The sequence below is a fragment of the Pseudophryne corroboree genome, chromosome 12 (genome assembly GCF_028390025.1).
Source record: "Pseudophryne corroboree isolate aPseCor3 chromosome 12, aPseCor3.hap2, whole genome shotgun sequence".
In the NCBI taxonomy this organism is placed as follows: Eukaryota; Metazoa; Chordata; class Amphibia; order Anura; family Myobatrachidae; genus Pseudophryne; species Pseudophryne corroboree.
This window is the reverse complement of record NC_086455.1, coordinates 11,790,313-11,807,128: the sequence shown is the minus strand read 5'-3', so window position 1 is coordinate 11,807,128 and position 16,816 is coordinate 11,790,313. Positions and strand designations below refer to the sequence as shown.

At 46.4% G+C, this 16,816-nt stretch overlaps 1 protein-coding gene across 3 annotated transcripts in view; it reads right to left on the bottom strand.

The window, feature by feature from the left end:
• The window catches only part of SEMA6C (semaphorin 6C), a 169,862-nt gene extending 154,138 nt beyond the window's left edge, over positions 1–15,724 (bottom strand). For 2 of the 3 annotated variants that reach the window (XM_063946990.1, XM_063946987.1), the window contains exon 1: positions 15,494–15,724. The gene's annotated coding sequence lies outside the window, so the exon portion shown is untranslated. The remainder of the gene's footprint in view (positions 1–15,493) is intronic. The other variant, XM_063946989.1, reaches the window with a different exon arrangement.
• Positions 15,725–16,816: the final 1,092 nt, after the last annotated feature.

The window sequence follows — 16,816 nt, the reverse complement described above, 5'->3', positions numbered from 1 at the left end:
ACATTGCATAATAAAAGGGTGTGATGAGCGCAGCTGGAGCGCGGTGGGCTGCTTATTGGAGCGAAGCGACCGACAGTGACAACAGCCGGGCGTTTTTGTACCAATAAATAGGCTGGCATTCCACACAGGGGAAGGTATAAACACAGCACCCAAAAACGGGCTGGCTTCCAAATGGCGGCAGCCATTTTGTTAGCTGAAAAGTATGGTCAAGACCAGTTTGACCACTGCATGTCTATATGTGTACACATATATAATATACACTATACATAAAAACCTTATTGTGTGATCACCTGCGCCTCTTCCCACCGCAGTGTTATATAATCATATGTAGATAATCTACTTCACTTAATTAGTTTAATGTGCATTTTGTATCCTCGTGTGACATCGCTAAGTACACGCATCGTCATGTACACGTATTACTGTATGTGTGACATCGCTGATAAGTACACGCATCGTCATGTATACGTAATACTATATGTATGACATCGCTCATATGTACACGCATCATCATGTATACTTATTACTGTATGTGTGACATCACTGATATATATATATACGCATTATATATACGCATCGTCATGTATACGCATTACTGTATGTGTGACATCACTGATCTGTGCACGCATTGTCATGTATACGTAATATGTGACATCACTGATATTTACAGTACATGCATCATCATGCTAACGACATAAGTATTATGTGTGACATTACTGACACGTACATAGATCGTACATGTTATATGAATCAGATGTTTAGCAAATTTTTCCAAGTGAATAAAAAACTACAACCTTATAAATATTGTAAAAAAAACTTTTTTTTCCCTATGAACTTTATTTGCCTGTGACATGTGATCGCTCATTTTGGGTTGGGCTAAAAAGTTTTGGGATAAAAATGATGAAGTCGCCTCCCACAAACACGGACAGCTGTCGTGTATAACCACGGAGGATGTGACCATGTAAACGCTCTGTTATTGGGTTCTCATGCTGACATGCCGAAAACATGTTGCGTAGGCAACATGTAAAAAGAAAAAGAAATATTTTTTTAATAATAGTAAATAATGTATATATAACGTCATGTATGTAAGAGCTCTGGGAACGCAGGTGAGGCTCGGGAGTGTTGGCTGGTAATAGGTGACAAGCTATCCCAGACGGCTCTGGTTTGTCCAACTGGATTCTGAATTTATCCACCCCCGACTGACAGCGACATTGGAATTTCATGATAGCACTGGTTTTTGGCATTTCATGATAGCATTGGTTCTTGGCATTTCATGATTGCACTGGTTCTTGGCATTTCATGATTGCACTGGTTCTTGGCATTTCATGATTGCACTGGTTCTTGGCATTTCATGATTGCACTAGTTCTTGGCATTTCATGATTGCACTGGTTCTTGGCACTTCATGATTGCACTGGTTCTTGGCATTTCATGATTGCACTGGTTCTTGGCATTTCATGATTGCACTGGTTCTTGGCATTTCATGATTGCACTAGTTTTCATCTTTGCAAATGAGCAGGAACATAGATCCTGTGAGAAAATACGTGTAAATAGAGCTGTTGCCCCCAGCAACTAATCAAATTCTAGCCATAATTTTCTAGAACGCATTAGACAAATAGCTATAATTGGTCGCTATTTTGCAACACCTTTACTTTCATAAACCCGCACTTTAGTCCATTTACCTCACAACCTCTGCGACCTCATTTAACTTTAATTTGGTCACAGATTGCTCTAAACCTCTAAAGATGTCTTTAGACTCGTTGATTGGGAGCTATTAGTCCAGCATGGAGGGGTCACTGCGTGCGTGCTGGTCGCTGAGAATCTGTCCTGGTTCCGGAAGCAGAGGTCAGAGACCCTGGATGATTAATTGTGTCAGAGATCAGAGGATCTTATCCCACGTCTCCTCACCAGTCCGGTTCTCAACATCTCCCTCCAAGTCATTGACCCCCGGGCAGATGCCCCAGGGGCAAACAGAAGCACTTCGCTGTACTGGAATTGGGGACGGTGGGAACCGACCTCTGCACTGGTTAGTGAACACTGTCCAAAAAACTCTGAGAGTAACACATTACTTTCCCCAAATATATGCTACAGGATGACCCCTCAGTTGTATTTAGAAATATATTTTTCAATCTTGTACCCTGACACCAACTATATTCAAGAGATTTTTATTTTCTATTTTATTCGAACCTAATAGCAAACGCGTATTCAGCTATTAAGGCAAAGACAAGATTTGGTGTTAGTGTATTTGACGGATGCCTTGCGTAAAATTGGCGCATTTGTTGCGAGTCCAGACGTGTGCCAAGTTGTGAATGTTGCTGCAATCGCGTCTCTCTAGTGTACATGTTTTACATCTGCAAATGTCAAACTCTGCTTCTGCTCCTAAAGCTGCAGCGTTCCTAAACAAACACCCCTAAAGTATAACTGCAACGTTCAATGATCCCAGAGGGCTCAACTACGTGCAGGGTGTTGGTCATTGCAGGCCCAGCCCCCGCAGTACAAAGCCGCGATCGGCTGCATTTTACAGCAGGGGCAGGGCCACATTGGGGTCAATTCAATTTGCCGACAGTTGAATAGCACCGGGAATTAGCTCCCGCTGCTATTCAATTCTGCTCAAGTTAAGTTGGCGAATGCCCGTTCTCCCGGACTTAACAGGTTGATTTGTCGGGAGAACGGGCATTCTCCGACTTAACTGTCCGGCGCGATGCTGATTCCCGACAGAATCAGCCTTGCGCCGACCGTGCGCCAGCACTTTTGTCAGATTTCTGCTCGCATCGCCCCGGGGTAGTGTCACATGGCGCTGTATTGAATAGCTATTCAACTGGCAGCAAATTGAATTGACCCCTTTGACTTCATCAATCCTCCAAACTACTCACTTCACCTGGAGGGCGGCCTATTCCCTCAGCAGTACTGGAGAGGCCTCCAAAATATTGGGGCCTCCCAGATATTGCGGGAGGCTAGGTAAGTATACCCTAAATTAAATATATATATATATTTTATCACCTATGCCTTGTGTGGACTACAGAGACATTGAATAAGGAGCAAAGTGTTTTTTTGTTGATGAATTGTGCTGAATCTAGTTTTTCCTTGCCAGAACGAAGGTGTTGGAGGTGGGGTTTGCCGCTGTCATACAGGCTCGGAGCGGCAGTGTGGTCAGTCCTCAGTAATATTTCTTAGCCAATAGTTTAACCTGCGGTGATAAGGTGAATAGGTCGATAGATTGTTATTCCCCTATGCCTGACGCACGCCTGTCTCTCTGTTCCACTTCTAAATGTCCCCGTCACCTCGTGTGAGGACGTGCCGGAGAATACAGAGGCTTTATAAATGAATCTTAATGATAAGATTATAAACCATTTAATTGTCCACAGCACTGTGCGAGGCACAGACCTGCTGGAACACACTGTACTGCGACACTGTAATGGCTTTCAAAGGTTGCTCGGGGGCCCACAGTCTTAGAGGTCCTGGAGCCAGGTTATAAAGTAGCATACCAATATCTCAGATTTGCCTGCTAAGCAGTTGGGTTTGGATTCTGTGATAGTGAGAGGAGAATGTAATAGATGTTATAATGGTAAGGGGGCGCTATAATGTGGCACAACATGAAATTGAGGGCACTGTAATGTGTCATAATCTGATCTGCTCATTATAATGTCATACCTCACAACTGTCTCGATTCAGGCGGGACAGTCCTGCTATTCGGATACTGCCCCGCTTTCCCACCCGCGGGCCGCAGTGTTTCACAAGCAAGCGGGAGGTTAGAGGAACATTTGATCACCCGCTGCTCTGCAAAGCTCCCTGAATAGATGTTGTGCGCAAGTGCACAGCACCTATATACAGTGCAGGGAGGCTGTGTGGAGAGCGATGGGCATGCCCCCAAAATGCAGAAAACTGGTCCATGCCGCAAGGCCATGCCAACCCCAGGAGGCTACACCCCTCCCATCCGAGGCCATGCTCGAGGGTCCTGATATATGGGAGCTTAAAGTTGGGAGGTATGATAATGTGGAGGGCACTATAATGTTACATAATAAGAACTAGGGCACTGTAATGTGGCACAACATGAAATGGAGGCACTATAGTGTGGCACAATATGAAATGGAGGCACTATAGTGTGGCATAGTATGAAATGGAGGCACTATAGTGTGGCACAATATGAAATTGAGGCACTATAGTGTGGCATAGTATGAAATGTAGGCACTATAGTGTGGCATATTATGAAATGGAGGCACTATAGTGTGGCATAGTATGAAATGGAGGCACTATAGTATGGCATAGTATGAAATGGAGGCATTATAGTGTGGCACAGTATGAAATGGAGGCACTATAGTGTGGCATAGTATGAAATTGAGGCACTATAGTGTGGCACAATATGAAATGGAGGCAATATAGTGTGGCATAGTATGAAATGGAGGCACTATAGTGTGGCACAATATGAAATGGAGGCACTATAGCGTAGCATAGTATAAAATGGAGGCACTATAGTGTGGTACAATATGAAATGGAGGCCCTATATTGTGGCATAGTATGAAATGGAGGCACTATAGTGTGGCATAGTATGAAATGGAGGCACTATAGTGTGGCATAGTATGAAATGGAGGAACTATAGTGTGGCATAGTATGAAATGGAGGAACTATAGTGTGGCATAGTATGAAATGGAGGCACTATAGTGTGGCACAATATGAAATGGAGGCACTATAGTGTGGCACAATATGAAATGGAGGCACTATAGTGTGGCATAGTATGCAATAGAGGCACTATAGTGTGGCATAGTATGAAATGGAGGAACTATAGTGTGGCATAGTATGAAATGGAGGCACTATAGTGTGGCACAATATGAAATGGAGGCACTATAGCGTAGCATAGTATAAAATGGAGGCACTATAGTGTGGTACAATATGAAATGGAGGCCCTATATTGTGGCATAGTATGAAATGGAGGCACTATAGTGTGGCATAGTATGAAACGGAGGCACTATAGTGTGGCATAGTATGAAATGGAGGAACTATAGTGTGGCATAGTATGAAATGGAGGAACTATAGTGTGGCATAGTATGAAATGGAGGCACTATAGTGTGGCACAATATGAAATGGAGGCACTATAGTGTGGCACAATATGAAATGGAGGCACTATAGTGTGGCATAGTATGAAATAGAGGCACTATAGTGTGGCATAGTATGAAATGGAGGAACTATAGTGTGGCATAGTATGAAATGGAGGAACTATAGTGTGGCATAGTATGAAATGGAGGCACTATAGTGTGGCACAATATGAAATGGAGGCACTATAGTGTGGCACAATATGAAATGGAGGCACTATAGTGTGGCATAGTATGAAATGGAGGCACTATAGTGTGGCATAGTATGAAATGGAGGCACTATAGTATGGCATAGTATGAAATGGGGCACTGTCTGTCATGTGAATTGAGAGTACAGTGTGACATAACGTGAAATAGGGCACTACTGTGGTCATATAATAAACTAGGGCACTACTATGGGGCATAACATATAATAATATATAACTGCTGTGTGGCGGTGTCTCTCAGGAAGTATCGGGACAGGGGCCCCTTCAATATGTTGCTACGGGGACCACAAAGTTCTGGTTCCGCGCTTGACCAGGCATCCTGAAGTAAAAGCAAAAACTTGGTTATGTGTGCGTGTTCTGGGAGCGTCGGGGACGTGTCGGTGACACACATACGCAGCCTCAGAGGCAATGGTAAGATGTAGACACCGCACTTCCATAAGGCTAGTGCAGTGTCTATGGTACACGATGATTGCATGCTTGGTTCTAAGTGACAGTGACCGGTGACAGATGGCAGAACGGTATAGGTCACAGAACAGTATGCCGCGGGCCCCGGGCTCTGACAGGGTGACGCGCACAACTGTTCTGTAATCATATAATGACAAGACATATGGCAGTATAATAACACACAGTCCCTCCATAAGACGGAGGAGGGAACACAAAACTTTACAGCGGGGGCGGACAAGTTTATATAAGTAAAGTGGCCGCATCTGTCCTGGAATCCCGCCAACCCGGCCCTGGCACCCGAAAGGTTTATTTAGGTTTGTTTGTTACGCTCTCTGCCTCCATCTGCAATTTACTCACAATAGGAGCTTATTAATGTTATAGTAACATGGAAACATTTTCCGGGAATTCTGCCCACTCGAACGCTGACCCGTTTTATATCATGTTGTTATAACGTTACATCAGTGCGGATACACGGACGTGTAAACAGTTGTATACAAGGATGTGCCGTCCGTTTTATTTATAAGCGACCTCGATATATGTATATAAACCCTTGTAAATGATAACAGAGACTTCTGATGCCCATTGGTTCCCGAAGGCTTCTATTGGGTAACAACAGCTGCAGGTGGCGTTACCCGTCTTATCCAAGGTCCTGAGTGCGTCACGTTCTGGAGCTTAGTACATAAGGGGATGCTTAAAAACTCAGAAAACAGGATTTTCAGGGTTTTTTTTACGCATTTTCGGCTTTAGTACAATCCACCCTAAGTATAAAGGAATTATTTGTGTATGAAAGTGTACCACCTACGAATTCACTAGCAATTAGTGGCGTCATGGTGGGAGATAGTCTCTGACTAGGGCCCGGATTCACCCGAGCACAGCACAACCCTACCCACACCTGGGTGAGATGAGGGGTGGCTGTCTGTTTTTTTGTTTTTTTTCGGGTGTTGTTTTCTTCGTAAAGTGGGGGTCATTCCGAGTTGTTCGCTCGTTATTTTTTTCTCGCAACGGAGCGATTAGTCGCTAATGCGCATGCGCAATGTCTGCAGTGCGACTGCGCCAAGTAAATTTGCTATGCAGTTAGGTATTTTACTCACGCCATTACGAGGTTTTTTCTTCGTTCTGGTGATCGTAATGTGATTGACAGGAAGTGGGTGTTTCTGGGCGGAAACTGGCCGTTTTATGGGTGTGTGTGAAAAAACGCTACCGTTTCTGGGAAAAACGCGGGAGTGGCTGAAGAAACGGAGGAGTGTCTGGGCGAACGCTGGGTGTGTTTGTGACGTCAAACCAGGAACGAAACTGACTGAACTGATCGCAGATGCCGAGTAAGTCTGGAGCTACTCAGAAACTGCTAAGAAGTGTCTATTCGCAATTCTGCTAATCTTTCGTTCGCAATTTTGATAAGCTAAGATTCACTCCCAGTAGGCGGCGGCTTAGCGTGTGCAAAGCTGCTAAAAGCAGCTAGCGAGCGAACAACTCGGAATGACCCCCAGTGGCCGGGAACCCCAATTACTGCACCGTTACTATTCCCAACCGTAGTCCACGTGGCCTGATTCAGTATTGTGCTCTATTGAGATCCCTCATACGTAGAAAATAAATTGCGTTTTTGTCTTTGACATTTTTCAGAAAAATCTTCTTTGGTGATAATTGTTGCAGCAATAAAAAAAAAAAATACTTTTCCCAAATCATTCACCAGATCTTGATACAGTTAGTTTAGGTCTGTTACCCTAGTTTCAGCGTCCTGCAGGTACTGTGTTCAGGCAAATATACCCCCCCCCCCATCTCCCCAAGATAAACGTTGTGTTGTACCGGAGGCCCTGCTGGCAACTTAACAGTTAAAGACATTAGTTTAGGACCCCCTGACCCCCAAATTGGCTTCCTAAGGGGGACAATCTGCATTTCCTGCCTGTTTTCTCATGGATGAAAACAAGGCCGCTTTAGTAATGTAAACAAGCTGTGTGATTAATGTGAAGAAAGAGACCTATCCCCCCCCCCCCCCAAAGGTTCTCCAAAACCTTAAAATGTTACAGCAGCCTCCGTCACATCTTTGCGCCCCAAATACCCCTCACCCCAACCCAGCTCCAGTGCTGCCCTCTGCAGTCGCCGGGTGCACAGCGTTCCCATTACTATAAATGCTCGGAGAATTACTTCTCTCATGGCTGCAAATATTAAATTATGGATTTCAGTTTCTGCTTTTGTAGTAAATCGTTACTTTTAGTTAAACGTAACAAGCTGGAGCAGCCTCTGAACGTTCCGGAGACACACTCGGGCGCACTGAGAACAAAGAACCATTTAATTGTTATCTATCATCGCCAAGTATTTGTTATACTAATCAGATAGTCTCAATGTCGCCTTTGTAAACAAGTGTGTGGAATACCTGGGGACGTCACATGACTGGGCTTTAAAGGCCGTGACCAATCAGATGCAGACGTTACTTACACACCTACCAACCAATTTTCTATTTAGGGACTGGTGGCGATAATAAAGCAACAAAAAGGAACCCACCTACCTGCTATCCAAAGGGGCACTAACCATTAAATATAACGCAACCTAATGTTAATTGTTGCTGCTATTTGCTATGATTTCAGGGCTATTTATCATTGCACCTAGCCGGAACAGTTACTCTGATAAGTGTATAGTTCCGGGTTCTGTCCCGCCAGTTTAATAGCACACGGTGAGTGTCGGAGGAGAGCTATTTCAGTAGGCAAGAACAAAGTAGCGCCCCCTATAGGTATCGGCTAGCTGTCAATCCCCCTTCCCTGAAAATGTTTAGTTTTCATAGCTTGATAAATAGCACAATCGCAACGTCCCCATATATCGTACGGGGACTGCAGTGTGCTCCGACTCTTACAGTAACGCAGTATAGACTTAATAAACAGTATTTTTTTACATAATTAAGTGATAATCAGTAATCACATGAAAATCAATGTTAATGCTTGATTAACATAGGTTTGATAAATTGGCCCAAATCTCTTTAAAGTGTCCCCCCCCCCCCAGAGATGGAGAAGATATTTTGGCCGGAGATCTTGACAAGAACCATATGAGAAAAGGGTCTAAAAGGGAATCATGAGCCACAATCAAGAGTTTATGGTTGGTTTGTGATTGGTCCTCACACTCACTATGGTTTGTGATTGGTCGTCCCCTCCCCTCCGCCGGCATTTAAAGATTGTCAAGTGGCATTTAAATATCATTGATCAGTGCCCAGCCACCTAGAACCCCACCGTGTTCCTATGCTGAGGCATTCTGGGGGTATGATGAGAAATAACAGAAGATCAAACAAAATGCCAATTTTCTTTATGCAGAATTCTAGATGAAATATACCTCAAGTAGTATTCTAAACTATTTGCAACCTAATTCATATACAGATGGTTGACAATCATTGTATCCTAAAGGTCAGCCATTCGTTTATGTTTCAGACCCACCCTTCGTGAAAGCTAATTGCAAGCTCTTCGGCCTAGGCTGAAATACTGAAGCGGCGCTCTCGGGATCCAGTTTGGAATACATGAAAGAAATGTCAGTTTGATGGCGACGGAGAAGAGACCAACTCTTTTATCTAAGACGAATGTGTCACACAGGGCTCCTCGTCATGTAACGCTGGCACTTATCAGGAGGCGGGCGCATGCATAACCTTTCTCTCCTTGTCTTCTCTCCCCAAAGTGTCAGACGCACAGATAATTCTGTTTAAGGCGCTGTCTGCAACAGAGCATCTTAATAAGGAGGCGGGTGGGCCCTGACAATTATCCAGCGCACCCCTTTCAGAGCCTTCTATCCTGGAGCGTGCACAGTCCCGAAATAATCACTTATCCTGCCTTCTGGAGGTCACAGACCCATCTGGTAAAGGCTGGGGTGTAGGATAGGACCCTTCTCTCTTCTACGCCCCCCAAACTCACATGCAGGACCCTGATAATACTATTGTCACTTAGCAATACCGATCACCATTTCCTCTCTCCGCAGATGTGTCACTCTGGTTATCTCTTCTGAATATGGAACACGGAACAGCTTTAAAAGCAGCGTCACAATGATTCAGCTCCACTTATTGTACGGCCTCTGGGACGTATACACTCTCAGGCTTGCTGTTATCCCGAGGAGCCGTCTGCCAGCCTAATATAAAAAAGGAAAAAAAATAAAGTACGCCGGCTCACTCGGAAGAAACATTTAAATGTCCGGCTTGGGAAAGTGTTCGCTCAACAAAAACTCCCAGCTCCGTAACACAGAAACTGTTCTCGTTGCGCGGCTGGGACTTTGCGCCGATGTTCCCACTTCAAAGACTCCGTACTGTACTCTGGCAAAAGAGCCGGGCCTAAGGAATTGGAAAAACATGACCGGCGCAGTTTGGCTCTGCAGGCAGGCGGCGTTGCGCAGTAAAATAACAGTGCGCGGCTGAAACTATGCAATGGTAATGGTAATTCTCACAACTGCGGCATTCCCGTGAAGCAACACCATCCGATTTGTGGGAGTCTCCCGGTCCTTTCCGGGAGTGTAGGCAAGTATGTTGTTACATGGCATTTAGAAGCTTATTGGCTGGTACTTTATCTCCATCCACTTTATCTCTCTCCAAGGCTTAGTACATAGACCCCATGGCAAGAGATAAAGTACCAGCTAATCAGCTCCTAACTGCCATGTTACAGGCTGTGTTTGATAAATGACAGCTAGGGCAAACTGGTTGGTACTTTCTCCAAGCTTTGATACCTCTCCCCCTATACTCAGAGAAATAAGTACTATGTGATGGTAGAGAGGTACCCCTTGTCATCTATATGTGCAAATTATACATATATCTCTATGTATATGTCATACATGACGGGCCCATGGGCAAGTCTTTGTGTGGGCCCCTCAGGTAAAATGGTATTGGCAAAGTATCTGGCACAGTGCCACAGTCGCACACAAGTGCATTTTGGTGCTGATGGGTTGGGATGCCGACGTTCAGATACCGACCGCGGCATCCTGATGATCAGAATCGCAATAGGGGGAAGGTAAGTATACTTACCCTCCCCCTTGGCCACCCCTTTAGGTGGAGCCTAAACCTAACCTCCCTTTAGCCTAAACCTAACCCTCTGCCCCCGCAGCCTAAACCTAACCTCTCTGCAGCATAAACCTAACCCTCTGCCCCCGCAGCCTAAACCTAACCTCTCTGCAGCATAAACCTAACCCTCTGCCCCCGCAGCCTAAACCTAACCTCTCTGCAGCCTAAACCTAACCCTCTGCCCCCGCAGCCTAAACCTAACCTCCCTGCAGCATAAACCTAACCCTCTGCCCCCGCAGCCTAAACCTAACCTCCCTTTAGCCTAAACCTTACCCTCTGTCCCCGCAGCCTAAACCTAACCTCCCTTTAGCCTAAACCTAATCCTCTGTCCCCGCAGCCTAAATCTAACCTCCCTTTAGCCTAAACCTAACCCTCTGCCCCCGCAGCCTAAACCTAACCTCTCTGCAGCATAAACCTAACCCTCTGCCCCCGCAGCCTAAACCTAACCTCCCTGCAGCCTAACCCTCTGCCTCCGCAGCCTAAACCTAACCTCCCCGCAGCCTAACCCTCTTCCCACCGCCTAAAGCTACCACCGCCCCCTCTCTTCCCGCGGCTTACCTCTCCGTCGTCGTGGTGGATGCTCGTTTGGGATTCCGGATGTCGGGATTCCATCACTGGGCTGCAGACCCTATTCGTGATGCCAGTGTCGGCATTCCGAGCAGTGTCGGTATTCCGGCGTCTGTATTCTGACTGACGGGATCCCTAACAGCACTGATGTGACATGTCTGTGTTTTTTTTTACTTGTGTCATTTTTACTGACATCTAAATTTTTTCTTACTGACGAGTGAAAATGTGACCTTTTTTTTCTGCAGTATTTGTGAAATTGCTGGCGGCTGGCAACCCTGGGGCTACAGGCATGTCACTGAGTCAGAGGTATCTCTGTGTAGCATTCACCAGGCTGCTCAGTCAGCAGTAATACCACACACACACACACGCACGTTTCCTGTCAGGCACCGCTTAGTGGAAATGGGCCTCTGTGGACCCTGTCACATTCTGCCCGTGTTAGTGACACTTGCCTCCATCCCCAAGCACTGTACATGCGGTGTGAGGGAAACTTGTCCCCAATTTATAACCTAACCCCACCTGCGCCGTGCCAGGTCACGCCTGGCGTCAGATATGGCAGTGTGGGGGCGGCAGAACCGCTGCCAGCTCACTGCGGGTGACACCATCCTATGTATGTAAATGGAGCATGATTCTGTCATTTCCCCGCTCAGTGTGCGCGTGTTTAAAATTCATTGCTGCTTCTATGTGGAAGGAGAAAATACAGGCACCGCGGCAGCCGAGGCTCGCTGGTGGCAGCGACGTTCTGTCTATAGCAATGATAAGGAAGGGTGGCGGCGTTCCTGCACACAAGGGGTTAAACGGTACGTACCATATATTATATATATATATATATATATATATATATATATACTGAGCAGTTTCAACCTTGTGCATGGATTGCCAGCTCTTGGGGTGAGGGGAATAAATGTGCCTGCAGTCTATGTTATGACCTGGCTGCACAGAGGCTGATAGCCCCGGCTGCTGGAGCAATGGAGCGACAGAGAGGGCCACCAGCAGGCACACTGTTTCCTTCTTTCAACAACATCAGCATTATCCTGCCTGTAATGAGATTATCCCCCCCCCCCCCTCCCATCCCATGGGCTGCAGGTAAGCAGACGGTCTCTCTCACAACCTGCTCCCAGCAAGAAGCCAGGCAACACATCCCCGCTCTCTATTAAGCAGGCCCCTGGGACCCAGGCACAAGCAGCCTCCCTCCTCTGCCTCCTTGGCCCACACCAGGAGAAGCCATTGTTACAAATGCTGGCAGGCTGACAGCAGCACAGGGAACAGAGGCCAGTGACACCGCAGCCTCTCACAGATCATAACAATGTACGGAAAGGGTTAAACCGTGGCCTGGAGTCAGTGGGCTTCCACAGGCCTTGCATTGTAGGCTCAGTTTGCAAGACCCCCACCACCCTTCTATACACAGTACTGCACTATATGCAAGACCCCAAAACAGGCCCCTGCTCTGACAGCTCCAACAATGCTAGGAGAATAAGGGGCTGTTCCAGGGATTGTTATTCTCCCAGCTGTTCTACAGTCATGGAGGAAGCTCAGTTCACTTTTGAACCACTGCCCTGGCACATCTGGGGAAATCTGGAATAAGGGCATCGGTGACGGGGTCTTTAGCCTCGGACTGATGCAATACTAGGGGGCTGTTCTGTCAGTCACTCCATTGGCCACTTTAAATCCGGATGGCCATTTGCAGAGGGCAAAAAGCTGAAATCAAAAGTCAGGCAGAGTTTTTAGACGAGTAAGATGATGACAGGATGACCTCACTCCTGACAGGGTGTATTTATGACTTCTATATTTTATATATCTTATATTTATATCGCCTACACCCCCACAGGAGGTTGTACCTTGCAGCAAAGTCTATATTAAACTCAATGAGCTCATCTTACTGAACTTCGGCCCAGTCTGATGCACTCCTGGAAGAAAGAACTTTGTATTAGGTGATAAATAGAGACTGCGCCCGGCTGGGGACGGATCAGCGCAGCCTCTGGCTATATAGTGGTAATGGCATTGGCTGTTACGCTGATCAATCCCTGCATCTCTGTCTACAGGAGGAACCGGCAGCCTATAGCTGTGCATGGCAAACAAGAGGCAGCACATCTTTCTTTCAATATAGATATCGCTCTGCATAAAAAGACATTGCTCTGCATAATAGTGCCAAGGAGAGAACTCTGATAGATGCAGCGCTGTCTAATAGACATCGTACAGCCTACTAGAGACTGCAAATGAGACGTATTGCTCTGCTGAAGAGACTCTTCATAAGAAACAGTGTTCTGCATATTATATATTACTCTGTATAAGAGAGACTTTGCCCTGCATAAATACAATACTCTGTATAGAATGGCATAATACAAATTGCTCTGCATTTAAGATGTTACTCCCAATACAAGATACTTTACACTGCATATTGCTCTGCGTGAGAAACATTGCTCTGCATATAAGATGTTACTTTGTATACAAGAGATTTTGCACTGCATAATTTGTTCTGCATAAGAAGCGTTGCTCTGCACATACAATGTTACTTTGAGTTTGTATACAGAAGACTTTACACTGCATAAATTGTTCTGCACAAGAAACATTGCTCTGCATAGAAGATGTTACTTTGTATACAAGAGACTTTGCACTGCAAAAATTGCTCTGCATAAGAAACACTGCTCTGCATATAAGATGCTGCTCCGTGTCAAATAAGCTCTGCATAGCACAATATACAAAAATACAATGCTCTGCATTACAAATATTGCTCTGTAAATAACATATTGTTCTGCATAAGAGATAATCTGCACTGCAAAAACAAATGCTCCGCATTAACCATAAAAAGAGACATTGCACTGATAAGTACTTTATTCTGTATAACAAACATTGCTCTGCAGTCTGCATATAAAACACTGTTCTGCATAAGAGAGAATGCTCTGCATGAAGTACTCTGCATAAAAAAAAACATTGCTCCGCAGTAACCCTAAGAAATATACAATGCACTGCATGAATACATTACTCGGGTCTGCGTATAGAATGTTGCTCTGCATATAAAAACTTGCACTCCGTGACTTTGCACTGCATATATAGCTCTGCATGCAAAACACTGCTCTGCATATAACACATCTACCCTATATAAGAAACACTGCTGTGCAAACGACACATTACTGTGTATAAGAAAAACCGCTGCACGGCATTAATTGCTCCGCATACCAAACATTGCTCTGCCTGTATCACACTGCTCTGCACACACTGTAAGACACACTGCTCTGCAGGCAAGAGACTTGCACTGCAATAGTACATTACTCTGCCTTATCAAACAGTTATTCTCCGGGTCTTAAGGACCATGATTTGCAGAAATCGGCACGCACACCGTGAAGGGGTTAATCAGCCGCAGTTATAATTCCATCGGCATTTGCTGGTAGGGAAAATGAGCGCAGCTTAGCAGACCTGGTCAGGGGGGGGGGGGGGGGGGGGTAAACAAATGGAAGAAAGCGGATACAGCTGGTGGCTTCTGTGTGACTCTGAGCACCCCAAATCTTTCTGTTAGTCTTTGGAATACCGCTGTGTATAATTTGCACCCTTTAATACCCGGCTCTGGGGCATCAGCGAGCGGTGACAGGCGACATCAGGGAAGGCAGCGGAGACTCGGGGACAGTTGTTGGAGAACCCGTTATTTAACCCTTTAGATACGTGCTCTGGGACCTCTCCAGGCCTCTTCTTTGGAATGGAAAGGGTTAAACACTCCGATACCCTAAGCAAAATCTGCTGGCCACCCCGCAATCATATATATATATATATATATATATATATATATATATACTGTATGTATGTAATATAGATAGATAGATAACACATATCTTGAGCCAAAAACACAGAGACGATGAATAATACCCCCCCCCAGTAATGACCCCCGCCGCTCTCTCCCTCTTTTCCGCTATGCAATAAAACTTCCAACAAACAATGAAGGACCAGCAGCGATGCCAATCACAACTCATCCTCTACCTCCACAACCTGACTTTATGCCAACAACAGCAACTGGACCGCAGAGCTTGCCATCAACAACAAAAAAACAAAACACAGCTGTACTGCGCCACCGCCTAGGCAGCCGCCATGGCTCAGCGGCGGTGCCAATCTGTGCAGCACCAGCTGTGAGATCCCATAAGTGCTCGGCGCGGAGAAGACAATGGGCCAGGGATAAGACGGAGATGGGTCTTACCTTTAGGAGGGTGAGGAGTTGGTAGGTTTCCTTCTACACAGGGAGGCAGGGAAAGGTCAGATCAAAAAACAATAGGATGCCAAGGGAGGAGGGGGTGGGGGTGGGGTTGGTGTTGTTGGTGGTGATGGTGGTGGGGGGGCACATGCCCCAGATTCCTAGGCTGGAGAGTTGTATAATTCCGTGTGGTGTCAGGGCTGCTGTGTGTCTCTAAACTGAGGGCAGAGCAAAACAAAGTACTGTATGCCAGGATCTCCTAACTGGGAGACAGCCTACCATCACTCCCTGATTCCCAGCACCAATAGAATCCCAACGCCTCTCCCACCACCAGGCTCTGCTCCTCCTATATCTCCTCTGCCTGGCTCTCCTTTCTGCTGCTCAGCTGTCATTCCTTCCCTTCGCCTGACCTGTCACCCGCAAACTCATTCTTCCCTCCCTGCCAGCATTGCAATGGTTACTGTCCCTGCACCACCGAGCTGCCCAGCCTGGCACGGGCCCAGCTGCGGACGCGGTGCTGTGACGGGTATCAGTAGGCAAGCCGCTGGTTCTGCAGCTTTAGGGGAGATATTGGGTACAGGGTATAGCGCTGGCTTTGTGCATTGTATGGAAGTTCCCAAGGTCTGTGGGTACAGAGGGGACAGGGGGGCGTTATTCCTTATAATGCACAAATGGTCGCCAAAGTGACCGGCACTCACCCTTTATACAGATAATATTTGCTGACGTGACCCAGGCAATGCCAGCCCTCCGCTCACATTTTGTCCCAAGCTTGACCCCCTGCGCCTTTAATCATCTATCCCCAAACTGTCCCCTCTGTTCCAGTGTCTACATTGTGGCAGCAGCCCACCGGCCCGTGCAGGATAGGAAGGGTTAAATCCCACTCCTTCGCTGCCAGGAGGTGAGAATCGCAGCCCCGGCAAAGGCTGCGCCACACACAGGGCGCCAGGCTCCTTGTAGCTGCTAATTGGAGTTGGAAGGCACTAGTTAGATCATGTCACAGCTGCCTGTGTCATCTGTCTTTGTGTCACTGAGAAGAGAGGAGGGGGCATGGATGCAGGGTACACCGTGTACAGGTATCACAGGTGTACAGAGTGTGTGGTCTTAGGGCGCAATGACTGCAGGGTACACCGCGTACAGGTATCACAGGTGTACAGAGTGTGTGGTCTTAGGGCGCAATGACTGCAGGGTACACCGCGTACAGGTATCACAGGTGTACAGAGTGTGTGGTCTTATGGCGCAATGACTGCAAGATACACCGTGTACAGGTGTCACAGGTGTACAGAGTGTGTGGTCTGAGGGCGCAATGACTGCAGGGTATTCCGTGTACAG